The 10,922-nt window shown below is 40.3% G+C and overlaps 1 long non-coding RNA gene across 1 annotated transcript in view; it reads left to right on the forward strand.

Annotated features, from left to right (window-relative positions):
* Window positions 1-4,414: 4,414 nt before the first annotated feature.
* Window positions 4,415-10,922, forward strand: part of LOC125483759 — a 16,302-nt gene continuing 9,794 nt past the window's right edge. The window contains exons 1-2 of the long non-coding RNA XR_007262701.1: window positions 4,415-4,562; window positions 9,571-9,676. This is a non-coding gene — a long non-coding RNA (uncharacterized LOC125483759). The remainder of the gene's footprint in view (window positions 4,563-9,570; window positions 9,677-10,922) is intronic.

The following is a 10,922-nucleotide window of genomic DNA, read 5'->3' on the forward strand; positions in this document are numbered from 1 at the left end:
TCTGCAGCAACATTCAATCCTATTATGGTCATTGCTATCTAGAGACATCTTTGCTATGAGAGCCTTAATTAATCCTATCTCAATGTTCAAATCCAGTCCAGTATTACCTGCACTCTGGTGGACTCCAGAACATGCTGTTCTGAGAAATTCTCCTGAAAACATTCTCTGAAACATCAGTGAGGCTATTTTGGTCCAACTAACTTTTCTGTTCTACATGTAGATTAAAAACGCCCATGATTATTGCTGTGTTTCTGACAAACTCCTATTATTTCTTCCTTTATCCTCCAACCCACCAGGTGGTTACTGTTCAGAGGCCTGTACAGAACATAGTGACTTTTGTCTTTATTATTTCCCATCTCTACCTGAACTGTATCCACATTCTGGTTTCCTGAACTGAGCTCATCTCCATCTAAAGTTCTAAGACCTTAGGTAACTAACAAAGCCACTCTTTCACCTGTTCCTAGCTTTCAGTCCTTCCTAAATTTCCTCCGTTCCTTTCAATATTAAGGTTCCAATTCATATCAACTGTAGCCATTTTTCTGTAATGGCCATCAGATCTGGTTATGGATTTATATTTCTGTGCTCTCAGTTCCTCTGTTTTGCTTCGAGTGTTTAGTTGTATCCATTTATTCATTATGCAACCTCCGGTCTTATTGGTTAATTTACTTTTAGATTTCTACACTCTATCCCTTCCTAACACTCGAGGAAGCCCAGCGCAGACTCCCTGCTTTAGAAGGGCTGTAATACTGAACCTTCTCTTTTATTTTTCTCATTTATACCTAAGATTGTGTACTTAGGTATCTTTGTACCTAAGATGGCGCTGGGAAATAGCAACTTTGTATACTTTTCACTAGACTCATGTGTCCCTGTACCTATGTGACAATAAACCTAATTCTAATTATTCTGATTAAAACATAGAAACATGGAAGATAGAAGCAGGAGGAGGCCCTTTGAGCCTGCTCCACCATTCATCATGATCATGGCTGATTGTCCATTTCAACAGCCTAATCCTGCTTTCTCCCCATAACTTTTGATCGCATTTGCCACAAGTGCTATATCTAGTCACCTCTTGAATACGTTCAATGTTTTGGCATCAACTACTTCCTGTGGTAATGAATTCCACAGGCTCACCACTCTTTGGGTGAAGAAATGTCTCATCTCCATCCTAAATGGTCTACCCCGAATTCTCAGACTGTGACCCCTGGTTCTGGACACACCCACCATCGGGAACATCCTCCCTGCATCTCCCTGTCTAGCCCTGTTAAAATTTTATAATCTCTATGAGATACCCTCCTCATTCATCCGAACTCCAGCAAAAACAATCCTAATCTAATCAATCTCTGCTCATACATCATTCCTGCCATCCCCGGAATCAGCCTTCACTGCACTCCCTCAACAGGAGGAGCATCCTTCCTCAGAAAAGGGAACAAAAACTGCACAATATTCTAGGTGTGGCCTCATCAAGGCCCTGTATAATTGCAACAACACATCCCTGCTCCTGTCCTAGAAACCTCACGCAATGAAGGCCAACATACCATATGCCTTCTTTACTGCCTGCTGCGCTTGCATACTTACCTTCAACGACTGGTGCACAAGGACACCCAGGTCCCAGTGCACACTCCCTTCTCCCAGTTTACAGCCATTCAGGTAGTAATCTGCCATTTATCCAAATTGTACTGTATCTGCCATTGATTTGCCCACTCACCCAACCTGTCCAGATCATGCTGAAGGATCGCTGCATTCTTGTCACAGGTCACCCTCCCTTCCAACTTGGCATCATCTGCAAAATTTGACGTTACATTTTGTTCCCTCATCCAAATCATTAATATATACATTGTGAATAGCTAGGGTCCCAGCACTGATTCCTGTGGCACACCACCAGTTACTGCCTGCCAATTTGAAAAAGACCCTTAATTCCTACAATTTGTTCCTCTCTGCCAACCAGTTTTCTATCCATCTCAATAACTTCACCTAATCCCATGCTCTTTAATCTTGCACAATAATGTCTTAGGTGGGACTTTGTTAAACACTCTCTGAAAGTCCAAATACACCACATCAACTGGCTTCCCCTTATCAACTCTACTAGTTACATCTTCATAGAATTTCAATAGATTTTTCAAGCATGGTTTCCTCTTCATAAATCCATGCTGACTCTGTCTGATCCTACCACTGCTTTCTAAATTTCTAAATGCTCTGCTATAAAGTCCTTGATAATAGATTCAAGAATGTTCCCCATTACCAATGTTAGGCTTAATGGTCTATAATTCCCTGTTTTCTCTCAATCTCCCTTTTTGAATAACCAAGTGACATTAGCTACTCACCAACCTGCAGGGACTGTTCCAGAGTCTATATAATCCTGGGAGATGACCTCCAATGCATCCACTATTTTTAAAGCCACTTCCTTAAGTACTCTGGAATAAAGATTATTGGCCCGAGGATTTATCCTCAATCCCATCAATTTTCCCAGCATAATTCCTCTACTGATTTTGATCTTCTTAAATTCTTCCCTCTGAATAAACCTTACATTTTCCAACATTTCTGGTATTTGATTTGAGGACAGAACCAACGTATATATTCAGTTGCACAGCCATTTCTTTGTCCCCTGTTATACATTCCCCTGTTTCTGTCTGTAGGGGCCTATATTTGTCTTCACCAATCTCTTTCTCTTCATGCACTTATAGAAACTCTTACTGTCAGCCTTTATGTTCCCTGCAAGCTTACTTTCGTACTCTAGTTTCCCCTTCTTAATCAATCCCTTGGTCCTTCTTGGCTGAAATCTAAACTGCTCCCAATCCTCAGACATATTATTTTTCTTGACCAATCTATATGCTTCTTCCTTGGATCAGATACTATCTCTAATTTCCTTTGTGAGCCATAGATTGGCCCTCTTACCCATTTTGCTTTTGTGCCAGACAGGAATAAACAGTTATTGCAGTTCCCCCATGCGTTCCTTGAATGTTTGCCTTGCCTATCCACTGCCATATCCCTTTAAATAACTCTCTCCAATCTATCAAGGCGAACTCACCCTTCATATCTTCTTAGTTTCCTTTATTAAGATTCAGCAACCTAGTCTCCAAATCAACTACTTCACTCTCCATCTTGATAAAAAATTCTATCATGTTATGGTCGCTTATCCCCAAGGAGTCTCGCACAGCTAGATTGTCAATGATTCAATTCTCATTACATAGCACCCAGTCTAAGATGGCCTACTCTCTAGTCAGTTCCCCCACACATTGGTCAAGAAAACCATCCCGTATACACTCCAGGAATTCCTCCTCCACGGCACTGTGGCTAATTTGATTTCCCCACCCATGATATTCCTTTATCACATGCATCTCTAATGTTCTGTTTATTGCCATTCCCAACATCCCCACTGCAGTTTGGGGTCTATATATGACACCCACTAATGTTGTTTGCCCCTTAGTATTTCTCAACTCTACCTTTACAACCTCCACATTGTTAGAGCTAATAGCCTTTCTCACTATTGTGTTAATTTCCTCTTTAGCAAGCAATGCCACTCCACCACCTTTTCCTTTTTGCCTGTCCTTCCTAAATACTGAATACCCTGGGACATTCAGTTTCCATCCCTGGTCACCCTGCAGCCATGTCACTGTAATCCCAATTATATCGTACCCGTTTACATCTATCTGCATGATTAGTTCATCCACTTTACTGCAAGTGCTCCGCACATTAAGGCACAAAGCCTTTAAGTTTGTCTTTTTAATAGTGTTTGTCTTGCTGTTATTTTTCTCAAGAGCCCTGTTTGAATTTGGTCTTTGGTTTCTCTGCTTATCAATTTTCTTATTCCTTTTTCTACCTTTTGTTTTTGACCTTGCTCCCTCTTTCTCTGCCTCCTGACACAGGTTCCTATCCCCAGCATATTAGTTTAAACCCTCCCCAACCACTCTAGTAAACACACCCCGCCCCACCGAAGGACATCAGTCCCAGTCCTGCCCAGCTGAAACCCATCCCATTTGTATAAAACCTACTTTGTCAACCAAGATTTTTATCATCTGACCTAACAGCTTTATGCATCCTGGTGTCAAATTATAGTTTGTAATGCTCCTATGAAGCAACTGAGCTTTTTTTAACAGTTAAAAGATTTATAAAGTTTTGTGTAAAACCAAAGCAGTTGGGATTGGGCATAGTTGGAAAGAAAACTGGTTGGCAGACAGAAAACAGGTTTTTTTTTGATTGGCAGGAGTGACTAGCGAGGTTTAACAGGGATCAGTGCTAGGACTTCAGCTATTCACACTATATGAACAATTTGAATGAGTGAACTAAATATCTCCAAATTTGTGGGTTACACAAAGCTGGGTGTGGGAGAGATCAAGCAATGAAGAGGTTGCAGATAAGCTTATCAAAATCACACTGAAGCAGGATCAGTGGGCAAATGCATGTTGAATGCCGTATATGGATAAATGTAAGGTTTGGAAGCAAGAACAGGAAGGCAGACTATCATCTGAATGGCTATAAGTTGAGGAGAAAGAATGTGCAATGAAACCTGGGTGTCCTCACATACCAGTCGCTGAAGGCACAGGAGGTTGTAAAGAAGGAAAATGGTATGTTAGCCTTCATAGCGGGCAGATTCATATACAGGAGCAAAGATATCTAGCTGCAATTAAATAGGGTCTTCATGAGGCTACACCTGGAATACTGCATGCAGTTTGTCTGTCCTTATCCAAGAAAGGAAGTTCTTGCTATTGAGGGAGTGCAGCAAAGGTTGACGAGACTGATTCCTGGGATAGGACTGATGAATGAGTAGTGTTAATCATATTTTGTTTAATATTCATTCGGGGATGTGGGCATCACTGGCTGACCAGCATTTATTGCCTATCCCTAGTACTCCGAGAAGGCGGCAATGAGCTGCCTTCTTAAACCACTGCAGCTCACATGCTGTAGGTTGACCTACAATGCCCTTAGGGAGGGAATTCCAGGATATTGACCCAGCAACAGCGAAAGAATGGCGATACATTTCCAACATAGGATGGTGAATGGCTTGGAAGGAAACTTGCAAGAGGTGTTGTTCCCATGTATCCGCTGCCCTTTTTCTTCTAGATGGAAGTGTGGGGGTTTGGAAGGTGCTGTTTAAGGATCTTTGGTGAATTTCTACGACACATCTTGTAGATGGTATATGCTGTTGCTACTGAATGGTGCTACTGAAAGGACTGGGTGCTTGTGGATGTGGTACCAATAAAGATGGCTGCTTTGCCCTGGATGGTGTCAAGCTTTGAGTGTTGGAGCTGCACCTATCCAGGCAAGTGGGTATTAATCCATCACACTCCTGACTTGTGCCTTGTAGATGGTGGACAGGCTTTGGGGAGTCAGGTGATTTACTTACCTCAGTACTCCTAGCCTCTGACCTGGCTCTAATAGCCACCATATTTATATGACAAGTCCAGCTGAGTTTCTGGTCAATGGTAACGATGAGGAATCAGTAATGGTAACACCATTAAAAGTCAATGGGTGGTGAATAGATTGTCTCTTATTGGTGATGGTCATAACCTGACATTTGCGTGGCTTGAATGTTACTTGCCATTAATCAGCCCAAGCCTGGATATTGTCCAGGTATTGCTGCATTTGGACATGGGCTGATTCAATATCTGAGGAGCTGTGAATGGTGTTGAACAGGGTGCAATAATTAATGAACATCCTCACTTTTGATATTATGATGGAGAGAAAGTCTCTGGGTTAACAGTCTAGTGATAATATCACTAGGCCATTGCCTCACCTTAGTTAGAATTTGATTCGTGTGTCATCAGAAGAATGAGGGAGGATTTCATGGAAACCTAAAAAATTCTAACTAGACAGGGTACATGCAGGATAGCTGTTCCTGATGGGTGGGCAAGTCCAGAATAAGGGGTAAAAATACGAGGTAAACCATTTAGGAGTGAGGTGAGGAGAAATTACTTCATGCACAGATTTTGGTGAGCCTGTGGAATTTGCTACCATAGAAAGCAGTCAAGGCCAAAATATTTTTCTAGGAGTTGGATATAGCACTCGGGGCTAAAGAGGCAAGGGATATGGGGTAAAGCAGGAACTGAATTGGATGATCGGACATGATCATAATGGTTGGCGGTGCGGGCTCAAACAGCTTAATGGCCTTTTCCTGCTCTTATTTTCTATGTTTCTATGTTTCGTATAAATGTAAGTAATAGTTAAATTAGTTTTATCTAGTTTTACATCAAGCATACTTTTATTCACGGGCTTTATTGAAATTAGTGCTATTGAAATGGGTGGGGGGTGAAGGTAACAAACTGAAACGTACAGGGATACAGGACAGCTAAACTATTTATACAAAGGCATTAATTTTCAATAGTGATACAGGAAATTTTGATTACACAACGTCAATTAAGTATCCATAATGGCTGGATTATATTTAATGCAAAGTGTCTTTCCTTAATGGTCCCAAGCGGTTAGTAAACATCTTTACCTTTGAAATGAGTAGACGAAGGGCTCTTCAGACACTTCACAACAGTCCACACTTCATTGAAGTATGTACCCTTCAGGAGCATGAATACAGATAATCTGCATTAAGTGCATAAATTCTCAAAGATAGAAAAGTTCTAAATCAACAGCAGTCTATTGTTCAAACTTATTATGCACACTATTTTTGATGATACAGAAGCCTTCAGATAAATGTTCACTATCTCCAAATTAAAGACAACCTTTTCTAATTCTCAACGAAATGCTATATCATACATTATTAGCCAACCAGACGGGTAACAGGGTAACAAGTGTCTGCTGCAACCAACTTGAATGATGCAGCTGTTAATGCCACTCCAAGACAGCTTTCTAAACGACAAGTGGCAACATATACTTCTACAAATATCATAAAGAAGCACAGTTTACACTGATGATATATTTATTACTGCTTCATTAACAAACCTGTTAACACATTCATTAAAAATCAAGTGATTACATTGCGCAAGTATCTCAATGGTTGAGAAATGCTTTAGGATGGCCCAAGATTTGAAATATACTTATATTTAAAATAATTTTCCTTCTTTCTAAGCATTATTTCTACACAAATTAGATGTCACAGCCACATCAGCCTTTCCAGAAGTGTCTATGGCTATGCATTGACTCCAAATGGGGCAGGATTGAAGCAATATCCATATGCATAAACGGAGGCAACCAAATGTTGAACCAAATGGAATTTGTTTCTTTATTGTCACTGGGTCAAAATTAAGGAAGTCTGGCCTTAACATCACTGTGGGCGAATCTACACCACATGAAATGCAATGATTCAAGCGGGTAGCTCACCAACACCTTAAAGAACAATTAGAACAACCTGCAAGAACATAGGACCAGGAACAGATTATATAGTAATTTGAGTCTGCAGCGAAACATGGAGAACATCTAATCCAAACTGATACATTCACGCCAGACAAGAGCTATGCAATCAGAGATAGTAGGAACTGCAGATGCTAGAGAATCCGAGACAACAAGGTGCAGAGCTGGATGAACACAGCAGGCCAAGCAGCATCATAGGAGCAGATGACCATTTCCAACATAATAGAACCAAACTATCACTCTTCTACATTTAAATAACATTGCCATCACTGAATTCACTAATATAAGCAGCCTGGGGTTACCATTGACCAAAAAGTGAACTGAACCAGCCATATAAATACTGTGATAACAAGGCAAGAAAGTGGTTGGGGAATTCTGTATTGGATAATGTTATGAACAGACCAAACCCCCTTAAAACGTATCAAGGAGACAGCCTAGACCCTAACTTTTATCTGATTTAAGGCGCTGTGTTCCAGACGTGATTCAATTTGTCAAACTACTAGGCTTTAAGCAAAACACACTTTATTTTTACACCACAGTTAAAATACAAACAAAAAAACAAGTGGCATAACTGTAATATGTCTTTTAACTACTACTCATCAACTGCTCCAATTTGGAATATCCCATAAACACACCATTGGCAAAGGTAAATTCAGCAAAACAGATCTCCCTCACTTGTTATTTCCAGTCCAGGAGAAGGAACACAAACAAAACAAATCTAACAACAGAACTCAAGCTTTTGCAGCAGCGAGAAAGAGAGAGCTGTATCTAGCAGGTTCAACTCCTAAACCCTAACTTCAACAACCAATAGGAAAAACTAAAACCCTGGATCGGAGACAGCCTGGCTCCACCCACTCATGCTTCTTTTGTCTAACTTAAAAAAAACCAAAGCTATTTATTCTGCTTTCCATGGAGCAGATGCCTCTCCACCAGATTTACAACATTTCTCTTTAAGTGAAACGAAACAGAATGAATCCCTATTAAAGGCATATTTTGTCACATGATTCCCCTCAACCTGTCCACCATCTACAAGGCTCAGATAGAAGTGTGATAGAATACTCCCCACTTACTCGGATGGGTGCAGCTCCAACGAGACTCAATATGTGACAACACCCTGGACAAAGAGGCAACTCAATTAGCACACCATCCCCACCTTCAACATTCACTTCCTTCATCACTGACACACAGTGGCAGCAGTGTGCATCATCTACAAGACACACTGCATCAACTCACCAAAGCTACTTCAGAAATCACATGACAGCAGGTTATAGTCCAACAGGTTTATTTGAAAACACAAGCTCTTGGAGCCTCAGTCCTTCACTAACACAAATAAACCCGTTTTCAAACAAACCTGTTGGACTATAACCTGGTGTTGTGTGATTTCTGACCTAGTCAACCCCAGTCCAACACCGGCACCTCCACATCAAAGCTACTTCGACAGCACTTTCCAAACCAACACTGCTTAGAGAGAGGAGGGAAGCAGATGCAAGGGACCATCACCTGCAAGATACCCAAATTACTCACCCTCTTCAATTGGAACTATATCACCATTCCTTCAGTGTTGTCAGCTCAAAATCCTGAATTCACTGAACAGTACATTGGATGCTCCTACACCTCAAAGACTGCAGCAGAGTAAGGATGCAGCATAGCAATTGATGTCCACATTCTCCTGGCTCATTAAAAAACAAATGAAATGGTTTCTAAGTACTCGGCTGTCTTTAGTATCTTAGAATTGAAATCTTGCCTTCATCATTCAGGAAGTACAACGCTAGTTTGTGCAATCTGCAGCCTAAATATCATTCTGCTAATCTTACACTGCACTCCCTCTCACATCACAAGGAAACAAAATCTTGCTCAATCCTAAACTTCTCTTCCACTGTTACCTCTAACTGTAATCACCTCCCCAACTACTGCCATCCTGTTTCTCCAACCTTTTCTTTCACTATCATCTATCATCTTTCACTATCACTTCTCTAATACTGATCATATTCCTCCATATTTCTAGCAGCTAGATAGGAATAAATATCTGCAAAAGCAAAGGTTTATTATTCTCTGAAGTCTTTAAACTTAAAATTCAATTTTCCTTTCACAATTCAAACCCTAAATGTATCAGTGGGTCATGATGGTCGTTCCCATAAATGAAGGAAGTGTCATTAGTGTGAAAGACTCTGGTTATTGTATAGTTATTGTTTTTTTCTGAATTTTAAAAACTTCAGGTCAATGCAGTCATGTTATTAACAATTCACTTCAGTGAATTACTGTTTTTGATTTCAGGTTAGTGAGCCTTTACTGGATTTGATAGACATCAATATGAGAGAACACTGCAGTAGAATTCAAAAGACTGACCACCAATTTGCAGAATAACCAGCTTATAAAACATGTAAGTATACAGGCAGATGCTTAATTAAGTGATTAAAAAGCATTTAAAGTATGATGATGAAAGGTCACAGACAAATGCCGACTCTATTCCTCTAACCAGAGATGCTACCAGACCCCAGTGTTTACAGCATGTTATGTTTTTATTTCACATTTTTGGCACCTGGGTTGTTTTTGTATTTAGGGATATGTTCTCAGCTAAAAATTCACACTTCAGTCATACGAATCATTATTCACAACTTAAAATCGAGCTTGTGGATTCCTGGAGATAATCAATTGCCCAACAACTTCATAACAAGTGCTGATTCTTCTGTTTGATTTATTGTTGTCACATGTACCTAAGTACAGTGGCACGTTTTTGTTTTGTGTGCAGTACAGGCAGGTAATACATACAAGGACAAATAGATCATAGGGTGTTTAGGCAGAGCGAGGCACACAAGGTTATGGCTGCACAAGAGGTGCACCAAAGCAAGATCAACATTAGATTTGAAATGTGAGCGGTCCATTCAGCAGTGTAATAATAGCAGGGAAGATGCTGTTCTTCAATCTGTCAGTATGTGCATTTAAACTTCCCTATCTTCTGCCTGATAGCAAAGGTTGGAAGAGAGTGTTAATCAGGGTTGGTGGAACCTTTGATGATTTTGGCCGCCTTTCCGTGGCAATGGGAGGTATACATGGAGTCCATGAATGGGATTTTGGTTTGTGAGATGGTCTGGGCTGTGTTCGTAAATTTCTGTTGTTTCTTATGATCCTGGACAGAGCAGTTGTCACACCAAGCTGTGTTACACCCAGATAGAATGCTTTCTGTGGTGCATCTGTAAAAGCTGAGGGTCCTATGGACATGCTGAATTTCCTTAGCCTCCTGAGGAAGAAGAGCTGTTGTTGTGCCTTCTTGACTGTTGCATTTAAGCGATTCTTTTTTTCTCAGCCAGAAAAAAAATGACAACGTATCTTTTTGAGTATGCAATGGTCAAAAAAGCATTATTAATGCAGTGGCATTATAATAAATATGATCATTTGATAAATTACTGCAAAACATTCAAAGTTTCAATATAAAAGACAGTATGCATAAATAGGAGATTTTCACACAGGCAGGATACAATGAATAGGAATCCAAAGGGTTCAGTGCTGGGCCTCAACATTTTATAACATCTATAAATGACTCAGGTGAGGGAAACAAAGACATGGTGGCTAAATTTGCAGGTGACAAAGGCAGATAGAAAAGTATGTTATGAAGATGATACAACAAG

This window comes from Rhincodon typus, chromosome 8 (genome assembly GCF_021869965.1).
Source record: "Rhincodon typus isolate 14 chromosome 8, sRhiTyp1.1, whole genome shotgun sequence".
Taxonomy (NCBI): Eukaryota; Metazoa; Chordata; class Chondrichthyes; order Orectolobiformes; family Rhincodontidae; genus Rhincodon; species Rhincodon typus.